Source organism: Haemaphysalis longicornis, unplaced genomic scaffold (assembly GCF_048455015.1).
Source record: "Haemaphysalis longicornis isolate Haplotype H1 unplaced genomic scaffold, Haemaphysalis longicornis Haplotype H1 scaffold_2, whole genome shotgun sequence".
NCBI lineage: Eukaryota > Metazoa > Arthropoda > Arachnida > Ixodida > Ixodidae > Haemaphysalis > Haemaphysalis longicornis.
Genome location: NW_027526295.1, coordinates 278878026 through 278899886, shown reverse-complemented (window position 1 = coordinate 278899886; position 21861 = coordinate 278878026). Strand labels below are relative to the sequence as shown.

At 50.7% G+C, this 21861-nt stretch overlaps 2 protein-coding genes across 2 annotated transcripts in view; one reads left to right on the top strand and one right to left on the bottom strand.

Moving 5' to 3' along the window:
• The window catches only part of LOC144170751 (uncharacterized), a 492715-nt gene that overhangs the window by 368641 nt on the left and 102213 nt on the right, over nt 1–21861 (bottom strand). The window lies entirely within an intron of this gene.
• Nucleotides 1–21861, top strand: part of LOC144170750 (nuclear receptor subfamily 2 group F member 1-B-like) — a 154046-nt gene that overhangs the window by 126663 nt on the left and 5522 nt on the right.

The window sequence follows — 21861 nt, the reverse complement described above, 5'->3', positions numbered from 1 at the left end:
TGTAGCGGCTGTTGCCCGGTTGTTCTTCAGTTGTAGCAATGCACGCTTTTCGATAGCAACTTATAAAAAACCACAAAAGCAAAGCAGAACGGGAGGCTTATCTGGTGCGGCGAGCAAATCACGCAGTGCCACTCCCTGATGACGATAACTATAGCTTTTGCAGTGGTTCCAAGCGCGAAGTAAAGGGTGAAAGCGCTTATCGAAAGTGTTGCGGGGTCCCTTTAAGAACGCGAATAGACGGGACGGAGAGCAAACACACATGACGAGAGCAGGCTGGAAACGTGAAAACGTGAAGGTTCGCGCGTGCGCGTAGAAAAGATAAGTTAAACAAAAATGGCGTTCTCTCATAATTCAAGTGCTGTCCTGAAATAATATTTCACAATCAAAAAACGTTATCGCGTGGGTGCTTATTTGTTTACAGGGGGAAAGAAAGCGTCCGTAATTTCTCTAGTACGGGAGTTAGGGTGCGCGAACACGGTACTTGTGTTGCAGATGGGAGGGCTACATTGGCGCCCAGAACGCTGAGCAGACAAATGAGAATTAGGCGTGCCTTTTAGTGTTATTTGGTGCTCACGCAAGCGAACATTAAGGCCAAGCATCCCATTTGCCCCAAATATACTTTGCTGCACGGCAATTGGACTGAATACAAAACCTCAGTGTTGAAAGGGACTAGCTGGTTGTGTTTTTTACCCCACGCACTCCACTCCCTCCATGATGCTGCACGGCAATTGGACTGAATACAAAACCTCAGTGTTGAAAGGGACTAGCTGGTTGTGTTTTTTACCCCACGCACTCCACTCCCTCCATGACGAACCCGTACAGTCGCGATCAGTTTAAAGGTGATCGCTCGAGCGACGACGACACAAGCAGCAGCGCCACGTTACGGGTCGTATCATAGTCAACGAAGGGACGAACACAACGCTTTTTTTTTTTTTCAATCTCCGGAGTTCTGAGAACGGCCTCTCTGGAGATTGGAAGGCCTGCTAATCGATGCTCCCACGACAACCTTTGAATTGATCGGGACTACACAGCTTGGCTTCCTATGAATTCCAGCCCAAAATTTTTTCAAGTTATTTATAGCGGTAAAATAGACATCAGCCCGAAAATTACTTGCAATATTTTTGCTGACGTACGTCCTGGTAATTATATTTGAACCGATGTTAGGTCTTGTCATTTCCGTTGTTCTCTTTCTCGGTATCTTGTGATTAGTGACAGAACAGTTGTTTGGTAAAAACTGTATGGAGACGCCATTCCATGCACTCACTATCCGATGAGTTGACTGAGTTTCGCGAGTACTACCGCAAAGTCACTAACAGTGGTGTAATGCTGATATAACTGAATGAATTGCAACAGCTTGAACGTTTCTGAATATATGTATAAGGCGACGACTGCGCGTCACCGTCACGCTGTTGCTTTGAAACCCGTGACTGTGCTGTGCTAAACGTTGCGCGCTGCCCTCTACGGCAGGTGCTGCGTAGGTCGTTATACCGGCCACGCTTTGACACCCGCTGTCGCCCCGGGGCCTCCTATAGATATGAGACCTCGTTGTACGTAAGACCGAGCGCATGTCAGCCACTAACTCATTCTCGCCCCGCACTCGTCGCACGTTGCCTGTCGTCCTCTTGTTTATCGGCTGATTTCTGTCACGTCGATCCGGCACCCTCCCCCCTGGAACAGGGCGTGCTCGCCGCCTCCTCGTCGTTTTAGAGCGTTAAAGACGACGTGCCGTCGCGCATCGAGGAGGGCCTGTTCAATCGAGCGGAACCAGAAAGAGCTGCAGCGTGTGAAAAACACGGCTCCAGCGCGTGCCGCTGCAGCTCTCTTCTTCGGCGACGACGCGCATCGCTGCATCTGCATGCGCAATGAATGGCGTCCCCCCGGGTGCCACGCTGCTCCCGACCGTCTTCATTTTGTTCCCCTCACCTTGCTGGTGTTTAACGCGCCCCCTTTGGATGCAATGAGCCGTTACGTTGCGCACGTGCATCACGACCGTAATCTCCGCATTTGTGTTCAACATTATTGTCCTCTTCTCGCAACATCGCCGATCTACTTCGCTTAGCCACTTTTGTAACCGCTGATTGAACGAAAAATGGAAGCCTTTACACTAACGGCATCTACATTTTTTTATATATAAATTGGCTGCCGCTGTGGTGCACTTGAAGACGCCAGATGCCTCTGCGAGGTGCCACAGTTCCCGGATTAAAATCAAGCGTTTAACCTTGAACGGTAGTACGATCTGGGGCTACACGCAAACTGCTTACGGTGTCCAAATAATTATACTGCTTATTAATTATTTTCCTTCTCGGTTCTTCTCTAAACAAAGCCTGGGCTGGCCTTCTCAAAATACTTCTGTTCTATAGACGGCCGTAAAGCCCTCCATTCATAACCCGGCGGCTTTGATAAACTCGTAGGTTTTCGCCGAACACCTTTCGTTTATTTCGCGATAAAACTAAGGTCGGACGAACACCAGCAATCATCTGGATCAAGTGCAACCCATTGTCTTTGAATAACAGCTTAAAGTTCGAAGGCGTAGTCCTTCGTTCGCTCGACAGCTCGCATCAGTCCGTGGTACCTGCCAGCCAAGTATATAATCTCCGCTTCTGTCGCTGGCCTTTCCGCGAAAGCAGATGTGCCACGCTGTTTCCAGTTTCTTCATCCGCGACCACATCGCCTCCCAAACGCGCCCGCTCATCGCGGCAGCAGTCCCCCTTACCGCGACGACAAGAGCCCATCGGGAGCAAGACAAAGTACCCCATTGGCGGCTGCCCGAATAGGCCCTAGCCTGCTCATAGGAAAGACACGGGGCCGTGCACCCGCTCGAGAACGGCTCGCACAACGAGGCCGGGGAGAAATGCCCCGGGATCCAAACAACGACGCAAGCAGACCACACGCGCGCACACAAAGACAGCCCGGCCATAGCCAAAGACAAAGGACTGAGGCGAGGTCGAGATTGGAGCGCAGAACCAGAAACGTACGCAGTCGATAAAGAGGGAGCGAAAGTATTAGGAAGAGAAACGGAGTGGGAACACACTCGAAAAAGGGCTATGCCAAAGGCGAAAAAGGCAGAGCGTGTGGGTAAGAACATGGTCGTGTAAGAATGCGTGAGTCTAGAAGGGCGCGTATACAGGGATGCCTTTTGACCAGACCCCGGGAACTCCGAGTTCCCGAAGCACATAACAAATGAAGCAACCCCGCGCTCACATGGTCCAGAGGACGCGATGCGGGAACAAGCCCCAAGTAGGCGTCGCTGTGGTCGTAAGCGATTCGTCGGGAGAAGGCGTCGACGACACCTCTGGGACCTCTGCGGTCCCTGGGATCCCTGCGTCGCCAAGCAAACAAATGAATGGGACCATGCTCTCACCCAAAGTTCACCCCCCGCGAGAACTGCGCCGCGGTCTATGGCTCTGCGAAGGAGAGGAACCCGGGGACATTTATAAAAGCCACCACCACTAGAGGTCGCTCGTTTCGGCGCGCAAAAATGGGACGATTAGGCGACTACTGGGCCGAGACTCCTGCTGGCCGCTGCCTCCTTTGTCCGTGGCCGGCTCGCTCCTTTATCTTCGGCTTTTTTTTTTTTGCCGTCGCCAGTCGCGCGTGGCGTCGTGGAGGCGAGAATGACCGCTGGTTCAGAACTGCCCCCTTCTTTCTTACTCGTGTTTGGTAGTATCTTCGCCCTGTCTCTCAAGCCCACCCAATCCCGGATGACCGCTGAAATGGCCTCTGGAGCAATCTGCGGTGGCTTCCGTCGACCGCCGGGCGATACACGTGCCGCGATGACGCTCGATGCTGCGCTTTTGTGAACGCCACTGGGCCCGCGGCTCATTGTCTCGCTCAAAAGGTGACTTTGTAAGGCGCAGGAAATATCTTAATTAATCAAATTGGTTCAAAGAATTTAAATCAACGCATCGGCCAATGTTATGATGAGAGAGAGAGAGAGAGAGAGAGAGAGAGAGAGAGAGAGAGAGAGAGAGAGAGAGAGAGAGAGAGAGAGAGAGAGAGAGAGAGAGAGAGAGAGAGAGAGAGAGAGAGAGAGAGAGAGAGAGAGAGAGAGAGCTCTTTAATGTAGGCTGGAGAGGTCAGCTCTGCTAGCAGCAATGATGTAGGAAACAATTTAGCTGCGGCATCATACAACGGCTGTGCTACAGTTGCAGGCGTGAATACAGCCCTGAACATGAGACTGAGCTCTGTGCTTCAGTGACTTGTTTACCTCTCTATATGAACTTCCTGGGTTAATTATCTCTTGGACCTGTAGTTGTCATTTACTTCATATTATTCTCCTGAAAGCTAAATACTACAATACCATTGGAAAAGGCAAGAGTGCAAAAGTAAGTTAGACACTGAAGAGGTACATAAAGTTTCGAGTTCTTATGTTAGCCTGGCTGTTGACATAGGGCACAAAAATATGTGATGGGAAGAGAAAGAAAAAAACATACAAAAATGTTGCTGTTAGAGACGAGGCCTTTACCGAGGGCCCTTGCTCATCACCAACCGAGGCTAGTTTGCAGCCAGTGAACAGATGGGGGCTAGCGAGAGCAGGCTTAAATAGTTTCCAGCAATCATTTCTTTACGTTGGGAGTAAGTCCCTGCAAAACAACAACATTTGCGTTTTTCATCCACTGCAATCATGCAATTGCACTGTTTCAAGAACGATGAAAAATAGGCGTCAAAAGCGGCGACAGGCCCAAACTATAGCACTGCACGTACTTCTACCATGCATTACAACTAGATGGAACATGCCAGTAGGTTCCATGAAAACGTAGAATTGAATCTCCTTTCACGCGATTAGGGAAACTTGTTAGACCAATCCTATATGACAAGGCTGGATATAGCATCCGGGCGAATGAGGAGCTGGCTAAAGTCACACTTGCGGATCGTACTGCGTTTAACCGCTTTTGTTCGCAGCTGGACTGACTGAAGGAACAGCGATATGAAGCGAGTGCCGGTTGCGGGATTTTTCTTTCCGATTCACGATTCAGAAAACGCAGCCGAGACCCGCTAAAGCGACCCGGCTTACATCTGAGACCAAGCTCTGAAAAATAGCCGAGCTCGGGGCAACTCGCCCGAAGGATTGACTCCTTTCGGGCGCTCTCCGAGGGTATTCGCGACGCGTTCGCTCGGAACAAACATCAGAGGGGGTCGGGCTGGGTTAGCAAGGGGGCCGGGAGGGGGGATGAGCGGCTCAAAGCAAAAAGAAATGGCTGCGCTGAATCCTCCGTGGCGAGCCGCGAAATGCGCCGCAAAAGAATCCGACAGAGCATAAAGAAACGAGCACTGCGGAAAGCCAGAAGAGGAACAACATACGGCAACAACGACAGAGCGAAAAGGGCGAACAGACACAACACAAGTATATCCATACGGAGTGACACGCGCTACTTCGACCCAGCTTTGACGGGCGCGCCATTTGTATTTGCTTACAGATTCGCTCGTTGCTGCAGCCGCCACGACGCCACAGTTTGCCGTCTCCCGCTCTCCCCGCGTCGTTTCTTCAGCTGTCCGCTTCCCTTTTCACGTTCGCTCTCTACGCGAGTTTCGTTCGTTTTTTCCTCTCGCCCTCGCGGCTTTGCCTGTTTTGCGGTTTTTGTCCCAGCTTTCACATCAGTTTCGCTCTGCTTCCGCGTCCTTTGCCTCCCGCAGCCGAATCCCGAGATTACGAAGCGGCTGCCCCCTGTCGGTCGAGAGCGCGCGAAGACATATGGCACTGCGAGCGGAACCACGCAGCCGCCGCCGCCGCCGCCCAAAACTCGCAGATATCCATAAGCCCGGGTCCAAGGGGGCGCGAGAGCGTTATAAATATGAGGATCTATTCGGCGAACGCCACATCGAGGCAAATACACAAACCGCCTTCGCGATCCCTCATGACTCGCCCTCAGATCACCTCCGCCCCCTTGCGGCCACGCGCGCTCGCGCATCGTTTGCCGGTTTTCCCAATAGACAACGACGCAGGTAGTGCCGCCACTCTGCCTTCTGCCTAGCCTCACTTCTCACCCGCCATTTCTATCCCTCGGGCCTGGAAACTCCCCCGCCTTTCCCGGGGCCCATATATCGGCAGAAACAAGGACAAGGCAAAGAGGTTCGAACACGGGCCGCGTTCTATAGAAAACGGCGGCTCACCGGGAGTCGCGAAGAGTAGAATGCATAAGAGGATCCTCCCTTCCCGACGAGGGCTGGGAGGGGGGCGGCAGGGACATTTACATCTCGCGAAACATATCGGCATCGTAAAGCAGAGAGCTACGACTTCTGAGGGCACCGCTGAACTGGAGAGAGATGTCGGGAGACAGGTTTCGCGGAAACAAATACGCTGGAATGCGCGGGCCGCATTGTTCCTCCCTTTGTTTTCTTTTCCCGCCCCCACCCACTCCTCCGCGCGTTTGTTTTTCGTAATCTTTATCCAAGCTTGCCTTCCTTTGTCTTAGCTGTTCCCGCGGCGGTCCGAGTATATAGCATTTGTCTTCTCCGATCCCATTGCCTTCATACTTTGTGGTGGTCTCCGACCGTGCGCATACATTCGGCCGAGTGCGGAATCCTTTTGGCGGGGCGGGTGAACTGTTGTATGTGCGTCCGAGTGTGTCTCTGCGTGTGTGCTTTAGAAGTTGGAAAGGAGCCGTTGGAATTTCGAAGGTTTGCCCCGACACAGGCCCGTGAGTCTGCGGGCACCGAAATGGATGACAGTGCGCCCCCAACACGCGTGTTTCTTTTGCCCTGACGTGAACGCAGCGTTCTTAAAGCTGCCGCGGAGGAAGATGGGGAAGGAGAGGCGGAACTGTCCCGTACATTTAGTCGTGTGCGCGTCTGGGTGGCTCGACTGGGAGTCTCTTGGTTTACTGTGGGTACATTTCGTCTGTTTGTGTGTGACCTTTTACGCGGTGTTCTTATTTTTTGAAAACCTGCAAATGCTCATCGCCCTATGCGCCTACGCTGAGCAGAATGACGGGTCGGGTCGGCAGATAAACGATCTAAAAACGACGACCTGAATGTCCAAGTGACTTTGTCGCGGGGTCATAAAAAAGACTGGCGGACGGGCAGGCAATGCATAAATCCGAGTCCCCTCTCCGCTACCATAGGCGCCTTTCTCCTCCTCATCTTTACCCGCTGTCTTGTGGGAGGGAGGATTTCTCATTGCTTACGCCAGGGAAAATACTTGCTTTTCGCTCTACCGGAAACGTAGCCCGCTATCGGTATACCTACAGCGTCCCAAATCTGTTCTTCCGGTTTGGAGATGTAGCTAATAGCAGCAATACGACAGGCTGCTTCGCTGCCACACGGCGCCGTACAGTCGCTTGCTGCACTGTCATTTCGGATAGGTATCGTCCGGCCAGGCAGTCGGATAGCCACATTATTAGTCACCGCTTGTTTGCGCAGCATGCCCGTCTATATCTCAGCTTTTATCCTGCCCTAGGTAAATATACAAAAAAAGTCGCACTGAACACTTTTCCGCGGTCCTGTGTGCGCGTTAGATGCCCGCGAGCAATACGCAGCAATATATTTTTAAATCCGGAAGCATTTCTAGGTGGACCCAACAAAGAAACTCGTCGTTCCATCTGCAAGGCTTGATGATACCACTTTACTTCTGCCGCAAAAGAAAATGCTATTAGTAAAAGCCCTTAGGGCCTTTCTACTTTGTCATCAGATGTTTTTATTGCCACTCAAAAAATTGAGGGAAGCTTGCACTCTCGCCCAAGAGTTAAATGGCGAAGCTGTTGTAGGTGAACATGGCCGACGCATAGTCAAGTTTCAGTATCGTGGTTTATTTGCATAGTTGCGGTGCTAGTAATCGTCGTCGTTATATCTATCGAAGAGGTCGACGTCTTCTTCGCGACGAGTGGTGGATGCACAGTCATCCTGAACATTGTAGATTTCCACCAGTTCTTCGTCACCGACTCGAGGCAGCGGTGGCTGGATCTGCAAGTCGTCTCGGCAAGGACTGGCACACTCGTAGCCATGTCTCCAATTATCCATAATGGCTTCTAGAGACCGCGGCGGCCGCGTTGACCTCTCCCAAGCAGGGTGTATTTCTATCTTTAGCGTCAGAGCTGGAGATTTTTTTTTATTTTTATTTTTTCCTTTTTTACATGACGGCAGCGCTGGAATTTTGTATGCTAAAGGCACTGCACGAGCCGGGGACTCGGCGATTGCCGCGAGGCACGCTCTCACGAGCGCTCGCCGTTTTCTCGCTCCTCGGGGTTTTCGCCAATATCTTTTTTTTTGCTAAAGCCATTGCGCGTTCCGAGGAAGCTCGGCGGCCGCCGCGAGGCGCGCCCTCACGAGCGCTCGGTATTTTCTTGGTATTTTTTTCCTGCAACGTTGAACGGCTCCGCTGTTAAAACGTCTTTCAAGCAATGCATTGGTGTGTAGTAGTGAAGCCGACTTTTTATGTCTTATGGTGAGGTTCAATGTTTAGCGGGGTGGCTAACCCATAATAACAACAATAAACACATAAAATATAGTTTAAAATACTTTTAGTCGTTTAAAATAAGTTTACAAGAACAGTTGCGCTAAAGTTAACCCAAAGTCCGTCTACAACTGGAAGTGCATCACAATAAAACGGACGCAAAACGGACGTTTTCAAAACGGACAAACACGAGAATACCGCCCCTGGTTAACACTATCGCCAGCATGACGTAGGTCGTTATCGCCGCTCTATAAACGTCTTTATTTGCGCCGCCGTTGAGGGACACCGCAAGTCGCTGTGGCTCATTGTGATTATCTGATGTTGCGTCTCCCCGTGGAGCATTTTCAAGCCCGTGCTCAACAGTCCCGCTGCGTGCGCCCAACAGGTCACGTGGGGTGTAGACCAGAGAGTACCCCTGGTATTTTGTTGCGCTGATTGAAGCTCGAGTCTCTCACGCACTAGGTTCCTCGCGTGAGTTTATTTCGCTGCGGCTTGCGTGCGCCGACCCGAGATCGCGTGCCGCCATTCGCCCACGCAGAGGCGTATGCAAATGAGACGCAATCGCCCGGGTTCCTTTGCGCGGTCCGCGCAAGTAGTAATTAGCTCCGCGAACGAGGACGCATTAAATTCATTAGCAGAATCATAATTCAGACCGGAGCAAACTGCGCTGTGGTTCGGGGAGAGTGAATGCACTGGGGGAGGAAAAGTAAATACAGATTTTAAGAAGAAAAATAAATCTCTTAGCAGTGAGAACTTTCACCTTCCCGGATGTGCGAGTTCGAGGGACTCGGTTTAATTGTTTTATTTTTTAAAGTTAATTTTATCCTTGTTTTCCGTGATTATTTCTATCGCTTTTGAGTTTGCTCTGAGAAGTGCAATTATACTCATCAAGTGAGAGATTCGCCACTTTTTCTGGCGCCGACGAGAACCGTCATCAAGTTCACATCGCTTTTTGAAATTCTAAAATTAGATCATCTGGAAACTTTTTCCCACTGTTATTTTGTTTGTGATTGAGGGAAAGCAGCTTTTCATCATCGAGGCAGGCCGCCGTTTCTTTGTTAATTATTTTCTCGCCTTGTGTTCTTTCTTGCGTCTTCCGAACTGCGAAAATTTTCCGTATCATCAAGACCACCCGGCACCTTTACTATTTTTGCATTCTGAAGTTTCCACCTTCCCACCCGCTAATTTTTTCGAGATCAACTTCTCCTTCATGAAGCGTCGAAGGAAACACGAGCAGTTTTAAGGCGTACTGGCGTTTTGAGTTCTTTATAAATATGGTGCGGTAAAACCGGCTGTCTGCTGTTTGTTTTGTGCTTTCGTATTCGGAAGAAAAGTTTCGACGCCGACAGGGCTGCTCAATTCTCCCAATTAAACGAAGCTCCTAAACAATTTTATTCTATTCTCTACAGGTACAACCCCCCGTTTTTTTTTCTTCCGCGCTTACTCAAGCCGTCTTTTCTGTTACAGCTGTGACGTAACCAATTATTCCGCGTGCACACTGTGGGCCATGTTCGCTGCCGCAAATTTTTACGCAAGAGGCACTTTTTACAGAGAAACTGCGTATTGATCACTGCTCAGACTTTCTTTGTGTCGCCGTGCGTCGTCAGAACACGCTTTTCGGCAAAGGCAACTTCATCGCGAATGTTCTGTAGCTCCCAATCTAATTTGGATATCCTGGAAAATCATAGTGCAATAGGCCACTACGACGGTTGTGTCATTTCACCGAGTTTATTTTACATGGGTCTCTACGAAAAGAGCATGCTGACAGAAAACAACTGCAACACTGGTTTTATCGTAACTATACCGAAACAACATGATATTAGTCAGCTCCAACGACCACGGAATTGTGGAAAACTTTATATCACCGGGTATCGTGGATGACTGTATCAGTCCAAGTTTTAATATAAATAGCATGAAGCAGTCGCTTCGAATTAAGCTATTTCAGTCGCATCAAAAAAATTCAGGGAAGCTTTCACTCACGCGCAAGACTTGAATGGCGAAGCTGTGACCATTGCCGGACGCATTGTTAAGTTTCAGTATCATCGTTTATTTGAATAGTTGCGGTGCCAGTAATCGTCGTCATATGCATCGAAGGGGTCGTCGTCTCCTTCGCGGCGAGTGGTGGACGGAAAGTCATCCTCACCATTGTAGACTTCCACCAGCTCAACTGGCGAAGCTTGCACTAAGTCGCGCAAGGCCTGAACCATAGGCAAGCTGCATGATTTCTTTATACGTGATCACTGAAGGACACATCACCACGCATTTGTACAAGTTTGAGATTGTTTATTCACATGCTCCGCCACAACCTTCCACTGTGCTAGTAGTAGTCATCGTCATACGCATCGACATCGATGTGTTCCTCTTGCCAATTGAGCGCTTGACGACTGCGGTGGACCTTTTTTTGTTTGTTTTCCTATAGCCACTGCGCGAGGCGGGGAATCGGCGGTCGCCGCGAGGTACGCGCTCACGAGCGCTCGGCATATTTTCTCGCTCCTGGGGTTTTGCCAGTTTTTATTTTATTTTATTTTATTTAAAGCCGCTGCGCGTGCCAGGACGAGGACGCGTGCCGAGGAGTCAGGCGCTCACGAAGCGCTCGGCTTTTTTTTTTTTTTTCATTTTTTTCTGCTATGGTGAACTTTCGGCTTGTACAGCAGCTCCGCTGTTAATAGGGACTCACTTGATCACATTCCTATATCACTTATGGGCTTAAAGAGCATGACCTATGGGCTTAACAAGGTTTTACAAATTCACAGAAACGTTACTAACGGCCTAGTTAGCTTGTTTTAGAAATATATCACTTCTTTACTGAGGTAAAAAAATAAACAAGAACAGCACTTTGGTTTATCCAGTTTTCACAAGATGGCGCTAGCTCTCTAGCAAGCAACAGTTTTTTTTTTTTTTTATTTCAGTACAGAAGTGAAATATCTCTAAAATAAGGAAACTAGGCCGTTCTGAACATTGATATGTATTTGTAAAGCTTGTCGTATTGGTTCACGATGGCTTTTAAATCCATGGGTTGTGGAGTAGTAACTCCCGTACGAATGTTGACAGGTGAGTCCCCCTTGAAAGACGCCGTGGAACCGACAACACCGTGTTTTTCTGCCACTAGATAGAGTGTTAGTCTTCCTAAGTTTAATTGCGCTAATTCAAAAGAATGCTTAATTGTAAGTTACAAATGATCGTATCTGTTTCTTGCACTCGTTGAACTATCGCCAAATTGCACTTCAAATAGCATTTTAGCAGCTTTGTCGTCCCGTGATGTGAACAGGGCTGACTGTTGCTGCGCTGCTGCCCCCCTTTTTGTGCTGATGTATCGCATGTGCAAAGTGAGGTTCGTTTTAAGGTACCGCAGACGTATTCAAGGTTGTTTTCGTGCATTCTTTGTTCTTACTTCTAAGCCGGAGAGGGAGCGAAAACGCGAGCACAGTTTTGTTTACTTTATTCACCGGAAGCTAACCCCGGGTAAATGCGCGGACGGAATACGAGCAGCTGTTTATGGCGCGGCTATGTCAAGCTAACGACCCATTTCGTTTAATGTAAAGAAACAAAAGGCTTAATTCAAAAAGCCTTTCTGGGTTCTCACTTTGTAAAGTTCTCCCCGTCTTCATTGGCAGAAAGCCAATTTGTGGTGCGCTGCAGCCCCTGTGTTCCTCCACTTTCTGTTCACTCTACACAAGTTGGGGTTACCGCAGTTGCGAGGATGTTGGTCCTGATGTGCCGTTCCGCAGGAAGCAAAAGTCTCCTATCGGTGTCTTTTTTCCTTAGGGTTACTTGGTTTATTTTGCGCCTTCCAAAGAAAGCAGCAAGCACGAGAAAAGCACGAAAGCCTATGAAGTTATGAATTCGCTACACCGCTTCACCTGATATTTAAGATGACCTATCTGTCTATGAGGACGACTCAGCGAGCAGTGGAAAGGAAGATGAAGATGATAGGTGTAACATTAGTGGGACAAGAAGAGAGCCGAGTGGGTCAGGAAACAAACGCGTGTTAAGGACATAATAGTAGAAATGAAGAAAAAGAAATGGGTGTGGGCAGGGAATGTAATGCGAAGGCAAGATAACCGTTGGTTATTAAGCGTAACAGAGTGGATCCCTAGGGAAGAGGCAAGTGTGGCAAGGGGCAGCAGAAAGTTAGATGGGCAGATGACGTCAAGAAGTTTGCGGGGTAACTTGGACGCAGTTAGCACAAGACAGGGATAAATGGAGATCCATGGGAGAGGCCTTTGCCCAGCAGTGGGCGCAGATAGGCTAATGATGATGATGATGTGTCATAAGCGACACACTGTTAGCGAGCGTTGTACTGCACTTCCAAGTATATTTCTTCTGGGTTCGTGGTCAGCCGTAACAAATGGAGCTCACACCCGCCCTAAACCGTTGACACGGTTTCTGGTAAAGCAAGCAACGGCGGTATAACTAATTTTTACCGGATCGCGATTTATAAGCCTGATGTCGCACGAAAAAACCGCTTCCCATACCTATTTTCCTGGCTTTTAAAGACAGGAAATTTGGACGGAGAGAAGCAGTAGGCATCTAGATCGTCTTAGGATAAAAGTCACGCTACCTTCTACTGATTCAAACTATAGACTTGTCTAGGGCACGAACTTCGCATGGCCTGTAACCGCGCCTCGTGATATTGAGAAATTGCAAATGCTACAAATAACCTTCAATGTTTCCCGGGCCTCTATAGTAAGTAATAATTCTGCTGCTAATAAGTTTATAGCTGCACTAATTCTTCGGTTTCCTATTAATAATCAACACGTTTCCAGCCCTGTCGCCGATCCGCGCGATATGATGATCACCCACACTCAAGACTTGTTTGGAGTCGGCGCGGTGTTCGTAATACGTGCGCTCATATGCATACGCCGCGACGCAGCTACGTAGTGGAGCGGCACGAGTGCACCCGTACAAAGGCCCCGGGGCCTGTGCAACCCGTACTGCACTTCCGCCCCACACCTGCGCTGGCCGAGTGCGGGCCCCTCTTTGCCCGTTCCGGACCAAAGTGCGAACCAGGCCGAATCGAGCCCCGCCGCTTGGCTCGCGAGCTAAACTAATTTCCAGCCCTTGGACGCCAGCGTTGCGGCGGCACATTGCACCGCGCCGCATCGTGATGACCGCATCGCCCGTAATGCAGCGTGCGCGTCGGCGAAAGCCTTAGCTATCTGCAACCGGCTTTTCCTGCTGGACCGCGCGTTAAGCCAACGGCCGGTCTTGAAACGCAGGTGCTTACGCACGATTGCGGCGCGTTAGTCCAAGCTGCGTTTTGCGCGTCCCATTGTGCTGCGTGCTTAGGGCTTGCGACTCTGCGACGATGGCTGGTTACCGAGGCGGGTACACAACTAATTAGCTTTCGCGAGGTTGGTCCCGTCTGCGCAAGTGTTGATGCCCCTTTACCACATCAAGTCCAGCCAACACGAACACTTTGGAGGGGGTTTCATTCGATGTCACGCGTGTTGTTCTTCATGCAGCCGGAAGTTGAAGACGAAGCCAATGCTAGTTGTTCTCGAGGTATTCACTTAATGATAAAGTGCAGCTTCTAATGCTTTGTTTGAGATTAACGGGAATTGATTAAATTGTTGTTGTAATCAGGGCAGCTTGGGCAGAAAATGTCCACCGCTGCGGCGATATGCCTGAGGCAAGCTAAAAATAGCGGTCCAGCTTCTGAGTTTAGGGGGCGGGGGAAGGGGGGAACTTAAACCTTCCCAGTTTCAAAGCACTCTTCATGCATAACGTTTCACACTGGAAGAGTTACGTATAAACCAAGGTGTTCTGGCATGTACCTGAAGGACACTCCGTTAATTAATACTCGGTCCATCTTTGAATTCGACATAATGAGGGTAAGCTCTCAAAATGAAATAGCGATACAGGTGAACAGTGAAACCGAATACATTTGATTTCTTTGTATTTCACGAGCCAAAGTTAGAAATTGAACTTTAAAGTTGTGCATTCAAACATGGACAATGCCTTGCATGTATAGCTGTAACGTTGCGTCGCGGGCGACCACACCCCAGTTACAGATCAAAGGCACTTGTTTCTGTCTTGTCACTGCGTGCTTTCCGACCTCGTGAAACTGTATCGTCTCTCCTTATCGCGTGCCATCGAAACACGTGACAAGGCCTTGTTTTTTACCTCGCCCTCATGTGGCCCTACACAGGACGCGTGGAGTTGCCGGCAGTGTTCACGCACGCAGAGGCTGTCGGACAGGCGCCCCGCGTCGAGAGAGCAAGCCGGGGGAGTCGGCATAAACGAGCGATTAATCACCTTTTTCCCCCAACGCGCGGACGGAGCCTTGTCGCTACAACGGCGCGCCTTTGTTCTTGTCGTAATGCGCTTTTGGGGCTCTCGCGGCTCCCAGTCGATGACGGAGCGACGCGCTGCGCTCGCAGTGATTTCTCATTGCCCCGCGCGCTTTTGCCCCCCGGGCGGCCGAGTGTCGCTTCAAGACGGCCCGCGGCGTGCACGTTATGGTCCCTCCGCCTCCCAGTGTGTCTCGTGCGCCCCCGGGACAGAAAATCAAGCAGCCGTTCGGCGGAAAACTAGTTCAGGCGCTGAGGACGGCCAAGGAGCAGTAATGAACCAAGCCGCAAAGGGTGGCGCGGCTGTCACTGCGTATGCGATTTTCCCATCCTTCGGGATCACTTGAGCCGCTGCATTTTGAGCATGAAATGCTTCAAGCCTCTTCGAAATTGTGTATGTGTGCGTGTGCGTGTGTGCGGGCGCGTGTGAGTGGGTTTGTGCGTACGTGCTTGTGTGTGTGCGTATGTGTGCGTCTGCGTGCGTCTGCGTGCGTGCTTGGGGGTGTGTGCTTGTGCGTGTGCGCGTGCGTGTGTGCGTGTATATGCGTGTGGGAGTGTATGGGCATGTGTGCGTGTGCGTGGTTGTGTGTATGCGTGTGTGTGTGTGTATGTACGTGTGTGTGTGCTTACGCACCAGCGTACGTGCGCATACATCTATACGACCGTAATACATGGATGCATCCATACATGCCTCCGTGTACAGTGCGCAATTCTCATTCTCCAATTTGGGACAGGCGCAGGCGTCACCAGGACTTCCCCACCTAACTGTCACACAAGGTAATGTCTCTCCTAGCGGGGGAATCAACTAGGGGGAAGGGGGTGGTGGAGGAGTGGGAATATTCATCCGATCTTCCTTTCACTGACACCCCTGTCATGGCATTCTTAGCTTAGCGACATGGACCAGCAATGAGAGCCTAGCAGGCTTTTTTGCCACGTTCTACGGTATAGGTATGGTAATTATAGCGCTTATTTATTCCAAGACCGCACAGGCCCAGACAGCCTTTGAGAAAACCATATAATAGCACTAGCATGGCCAGAACAGGCAACCTTTCACGTCGAGACTTTAATAGCTGGCGTGCATTTATGGCGATAATAGCGCGCAACATGAACTGCGGACGCACAGCTACACCTCTAACACGGAAAAACAACTAACTGATACATAAAGAGGGGGAACGAGGGGGAGAGAATGCGCAGCCGGGAGTCCGCGCGTTTTAATTCATCCAGCAGGTTCAAGCATCTCATTCTGGTAATACGCAGCCTCCGTTGGCTCTCGCGTTTCCGTGCGTTGTACAGACTATTTATTTTTCTTAAAATGTAATTGTATTCGCCGCATTCGCGCCCTACTCTGCACAAGACACGCACACCGCATCCATCAAGCGGATCCGACGCATCCGTTTGATAATAATAATTATCGTTCTTTTCTTTGTTCATAAGTCACATCGCCGACGGCTCTTCTTTTTGATTAGAAGCCGCCGACAATCCGAGACGAGTGCGGCGCTGCTTGTGAACTTCTGCCGAGTGTCACCTCCTAGCTTACAGTTTGCGCCCTTGCTTTCATTTTGGTGCCAGGGGCTACCGAGCGCGCTTGCGCGTGACGTCGTCCGATATCGACCGCTCAAAGACGCAAAACCAAATGTCTGCTTCTTAGATAACTTAGGTCCCTTCACCGAGTTGTGCTCCTCCAGCGCCGAAGGAACAACACGGTGTATAGCGGGGTAGTGGCCATTGTACAATCCTAATGAGAGGCACCCTGCTCGTGCCTCCCAATTATTCCGCGGCTAATTGAATACGGAATCACACTTGACGCTTGCTCGCGTCCCGGAGCCCGCTGCGCATGCGGCGGCTGCGGGCTGCTAATCTGCTCTCGCAGCCACCGTGCCTCGCATGCCTGATCAGGCGACCGAACAAACAGGAACCCGACGACAACAGCTTGTTTGTTTGGTTGCTGTCCCTCTTGCTGCCGGTGCCGGAACAGCGTTGTGCGTGAGGCGCAGGTTTTTTATTCCCCGCAAAAACACCGACACCCCAGGCGCAGCACTTAGGAGCTTTATTGACTCGCCGCTGCGTATTGGACAGGAGCGACTTGTTTGTTCTTTTACTTTCCACGAGCTTAAGTTTATTAGAAGTGGGGCTGCACCTTTTCAAAAGATGTGGCGCTATCGATTGAAGTGGCTGTCGAATACGGTGTACTGGGAGCCTCTTGGGTTGTAAAAAACAGGGAGAAATAAAATAAATTTTACGCCGAGATGAACCTAGGTAATTACGTCTCTTTGTGGTTCCGACTGCCAAATATCTAAACAAATGGGCACCGCTTGTCCGCGGTTCATTTTCGCTTAAATGTGTGTACTTAGCGGCTTCGTTCTAATAAGCCCAACGGTGGCGCCGTGGTTATAATAAGAAGGAACACAACTACCTGCTCTTCCCTCCTCGCTTTCTTTTCCAACGTGTGCTTCATTTTCCGTGCGTGTATTTTTTTTGTTTGTCATCCAACGCAGCTTGTACGCTGCTTTTAATTTCATTCCTAGTAAATTAAAAGCAAGCACTTTTCTCTCCATAATAAAATTAGCGTTAGATAATACAGCCTCATTCTCTTGTCGTGACTGCCTGTTGAGTGTGTCGATAGTATCTGGGAGAAATGAAGCAATGAATATTCAGACCACGCCGCGGTCGGGCGAGGGGATGTAGTTTACATAGACGAGGCGTCAGGCGCTAAGATCTCAATATGAGTACGCGAGAATTCACCAGCCGAGTCGTCTTTCTTGCTTGCCGATCGTTTCAGCATCTGTTCGCTCTCGCAATCATTTCGCGTCGCGAGAGGGAAGTTTTCTACCCACATGCAGAGTTTAGTAAACAGCCCTCGATAGCACGGAACTGCCTCTAAACTGTGGAGGCGGTTCTGGGGCGGACCACTCTGCAGCGGCCAGCGATGCGTGTGCGTGGCTGCGTTGGGTGGTTCTTGTGTGCACTGTTTGTGCGGCTACCCTCCCCGCCCTTCTTCCGGATTTGATGGGCAAAGGCGAAAAAACTGTGCCGACAAATGTGGAAGCCTGTAATCAGAATAATCAGAACCCCGTGCAGCTGACGCCGGTGTTTTCGCATTTTTCTTAAAATAACTACTTCAGTTGCCGTACCTGCTAACGAGAAAACTTTTGAGCGCGGTTCAGACACAAGAATTCACGTGTGTTTTACTCGCCGAAGCTACACGTGCGCTATGAGGTGCGCAGTCGTGGAGGGCTCCTGATCAATTTTGACCAACTAGGGATCTTTAACGTGTGTGCGCCAAAATCTTGACACACGTGCGTTTTTTGTTTTTCGCCTCCATCATGGTTCACTTAACACATCAATAGTTTGCGTAACACATATGATCCCAACCCTAGCCTGGCTATGCTGACAATGATTTTCTATGGCGTTCATAGAGTTACCATTTCTGCTACTCGGCAACTCCACCCTGCATGCCTGCCAACCTCTTCCCCACATTTTGGTCTCATGTGCTTCCCTTCATTATAATGGGCACCGACAACTCCACCGTGGTTTAGACACCAAGAATACCAGAGAACGTCTGACGTACAGAGGGCAACACCCTTGTCTATAACACAGGTTTCGTACTTAAAGCCTTATCTTGCTTCGGCCGAAAAACATTTGAAGGAAACTGTTGTGTCATTCTGAAGTATTGACCATATATTTTGACCTCAACATCTTTTGTGACAAGTTTTAGTCCGCAGTTTTGGGGTGTAACCGATTGCAGTTGAACTCAGTGTTATAGACAAGGGTGTTGCGCACCGTACGTCAAATAACGCATCCTAATTAGACCAACTGGGGTTCTTAATAAACCTTGAATTTGACACGTAATGTGTATTTCATATATACCAGAAAAGCAAACGTCATGGCAGTGAATCGAACCAGCGACCTCACGCTCTGCAGTATCAGCCTCCGGGACATCGCGGAGGAAAGCTGTTGACGCATGCGCTACGATTCCCACGAATTTCGCATTTCATCACGACATTGCCTGGTCGAAGGCGCCGAGGTCGGTTGTGAGCGATATTCGGTGCGCAGACAAAGAAGTGCTCGCAGTCATACAGACACTCAAAGCACCCGCAAAAAACGCACACACTAATTGCTTATACAAAAGCAGCGAGTCAGAACAGGTTCCATCTAGCCGAGATTGCTTCTTCTTTCGTTCAAAAGGACTGCCAGGCCTATTTGTCCCGTCGTCGGTCTCGCGTTAATTGTGTTAATTGTCCGAAGCAGCTCGCTCACTGAGCCCGTCGCGTCGCTTCGAGCCGAAAAGCAGCAAAATCGCCGCCACCGCCGGCTCGCTTTAATTAATAAAGTCGGGAACCCGGGGCTGGCGGCGGTGCCGTCGTCTTTTCTTTGGCGTCAGAGTCACGCTCTCTTCGTTTCACACTCTGCTTTTTGTCGATCTTCCCCTCCTGCCGGCCCCCCTCTCCGTCCTTCTGCCCTCCACCCCGACATGTTCGCGCCCTCTGGCTGGCGCACTGCTCGGGGGCATTCGGGAGGCGAGGCTGCTCTTTTGGACGAGGAGGGAAGAGGCTGCTCGCGAGATTGAACGCGTAGAACTACCACAAGCGGCTCCGTTTTGCGGCCGCTTTGTCGTCGACAGCCGCCCCAAATCCCGCGTGTCCGTGAAGCGGAGCTTTGTTCCCCGCAGAACGAAACAGCTGCGACTGTTTTGTCTACGCCCGTTTACCCTCCTCCCGAAGCTGTCACCCGCGCATCTGATTCACCTCGTCACGTCACACGTGTCGGCTGTTGCGCGCCTCAAGCGACGAGAAGACGGGATGCGCTTTTGGAGGCGCGCACCGCCTTCCTGCGAGCACTTATTCTCGCCACCGCCTCGACAAAGGACGGATTACTGACACATTATGAAAAGCTGGACGGAAACGTCACCAGCCTTTTCGTTCAATTGGTTTATTGCATGCTTACTTCGTCCCCTGATGGAAAGTTTTTTGCCTATTAGCAGAACGCTCTGACAGCACTGTGTGACAAGAGCAACAGTCAATAAATCAATCAATCAATTAAAGTTTGAGTAACGTGCACAGGCACAGCGATTGGCTCACGAATAAAAAGATGGAAAGAAAATGCAGGTAACTAAACTTTTTTCGGGGATAGTGTATGCACCATACGCAGCGAAACATGAGCTAAACTATCATTGATTGATTGATTGATTGATTATAGGGTTTAACGCGCCGACGCAACGCAGGTGATTAGGCGCGCTGTAATGGAGGGCTCCAGATTCTTTTTGACCACCTGGGGATCTTTAACGTGCACCGAAATCTCGTACACACGGGTGTTTTTGCATTTCGCCGCCATCAGAAAAGCGGCCGCCGCGGCCGGGAGTCGAACCCGCGTCCTTGTATTCAGCAGCACTACGCCTTAGCCACTCAACCACCGCGGCGGGTGAGCTTAACTATCATGAAACAACAGAGGAAAAAATATAATTGCGTCCTACAGATCAATGAGAACGCATACCTCATACAGACGAACGTGTGAAGTGAGTACAACATCACGAAAGAGTGAACGCGAAATCCTCAACACGGTCAGCTTACTTTGGAAACGTCAATACTACATGCCAACTTCATTTGTTCGGCTATAATGCCGATGCTCTGTGGCAGTGGTTGTGCACATATATTGTGATACTTGCGGTCTGACAAGCGTTTATACCGGCGCTCGTGGCATTCAATAGTACTGCATTAATGTGGTGCCCGCATATCGTTTCGGCCACCAAGCAAGTGCATTTGGCCGAATTAAATGCGCGGCAGGTACAAATGGGGAAACGCGCTATCAACTCGGAATTTAATAGTGGCCGGACAAGCCTTGGCACCTGCCTTAGCCTGGTCACGATTTCACCTCGCGACCTGGTGAGCCAGACTTGCCGCCTGCTCCCCTATAGTTCCTCCTTTGTTAATACGCCCTCGCTCGCTCAGTGTCTCTTCTTTTTAAACGGGTCCCTTTTGTTCTCGCTGTGTCAGAGCCATTTTTTTTTGAACAGGCCAGATAAGAAATCAAGACTACCGCACGGCCATTTTGTGACTTGTTGCTCTGCCGAGTTGTACCAAAATAGACAAGTTATTACAGCCTCGCCTAACGACCAGCGAAGCGTAGGGGAAAAAAAGAAACAAGCGAGAGCAAGCCAGCAAATGAAAACCACCGCGGACGCCCCCGTGCAAGCGCAGGCTGTCCTGGCCCGTAACGTGGACCGTGCTGTAACGGCCCGCCAGCGTGCTCCAGCGTTGACGAGCGAGCGTGCGGGTCCAGACGCGGAGCCGTCGCCGTCGTTCCGCTTAAGAGCCGCGCACTCTGCTCGGCCGCGTTCCTCGTGGATGGCTGCGCAGTAAAACGGTGGGCAAAGCGCGAGCAAGTGAGCACACGCCCTTGTTGGCGCAGCCCTGCCGTGCATTATAAGGGATTCTTAACGATGCCCGAAGGTCCCGCGCCGTTTAACCCCTGCGGCCCCTGGCGCGGCTCGGGTACGCGCGCGCCGGGGTCGGCGGAGGTCACAAGGTGAACGCGAGACTCGAAGCCGCGCGTGTACGCAGCACGCTCGTCCACCGCCACGCTCCCGAAATAGCAGCAGCGTACATAGCCACCCAACAGCAGGAGGAAACGCGCCTGCACCGAACCTGCTCAACCGAACGCGAGCGAGTCTCCGATCACCGTGAGGACGAACCCGTCCCGCCCATTTAATCTGCGCGGACAAGACAGCGCCGGGCACTGATCCTCGGAAGAGATGCTCCTTGCGCACTAGCAAAGAAAATTGCGGAAAGAAATGCTAAGAGTAAGTAGGTAAGAGGACAGAAGCAGCAAGAACAGAGAGGTTGCTCGGTGCCAGTTGGACACTGCTCCTGTGCCACGGGACGTCGGCTTCAATTAGGCGCACGCGACAGGTAACACCCGGGGAAGGACCGTCAGGTCTACCGCACATTCGACTTCCCGGTCTCAGTGGTCGCTCGGTGTGGGAAGCGCGCGGAAGCGGGTGGCTTACGAGCTTTGCCCTTGTCGTGTGCTGACTGCTTGCGGATGTCTCAGTTTTGGATTTGTCTCTCTCTCCCCCCCCCCCCCCCCCCCCCCCTATTTTTTTGCTTCGATGTGCGCTTAGAGAATCGGCATTGCGCCACGCCTCGCGGCAGCACTAATATGACCGCGTTGGAAGTAGTGTAA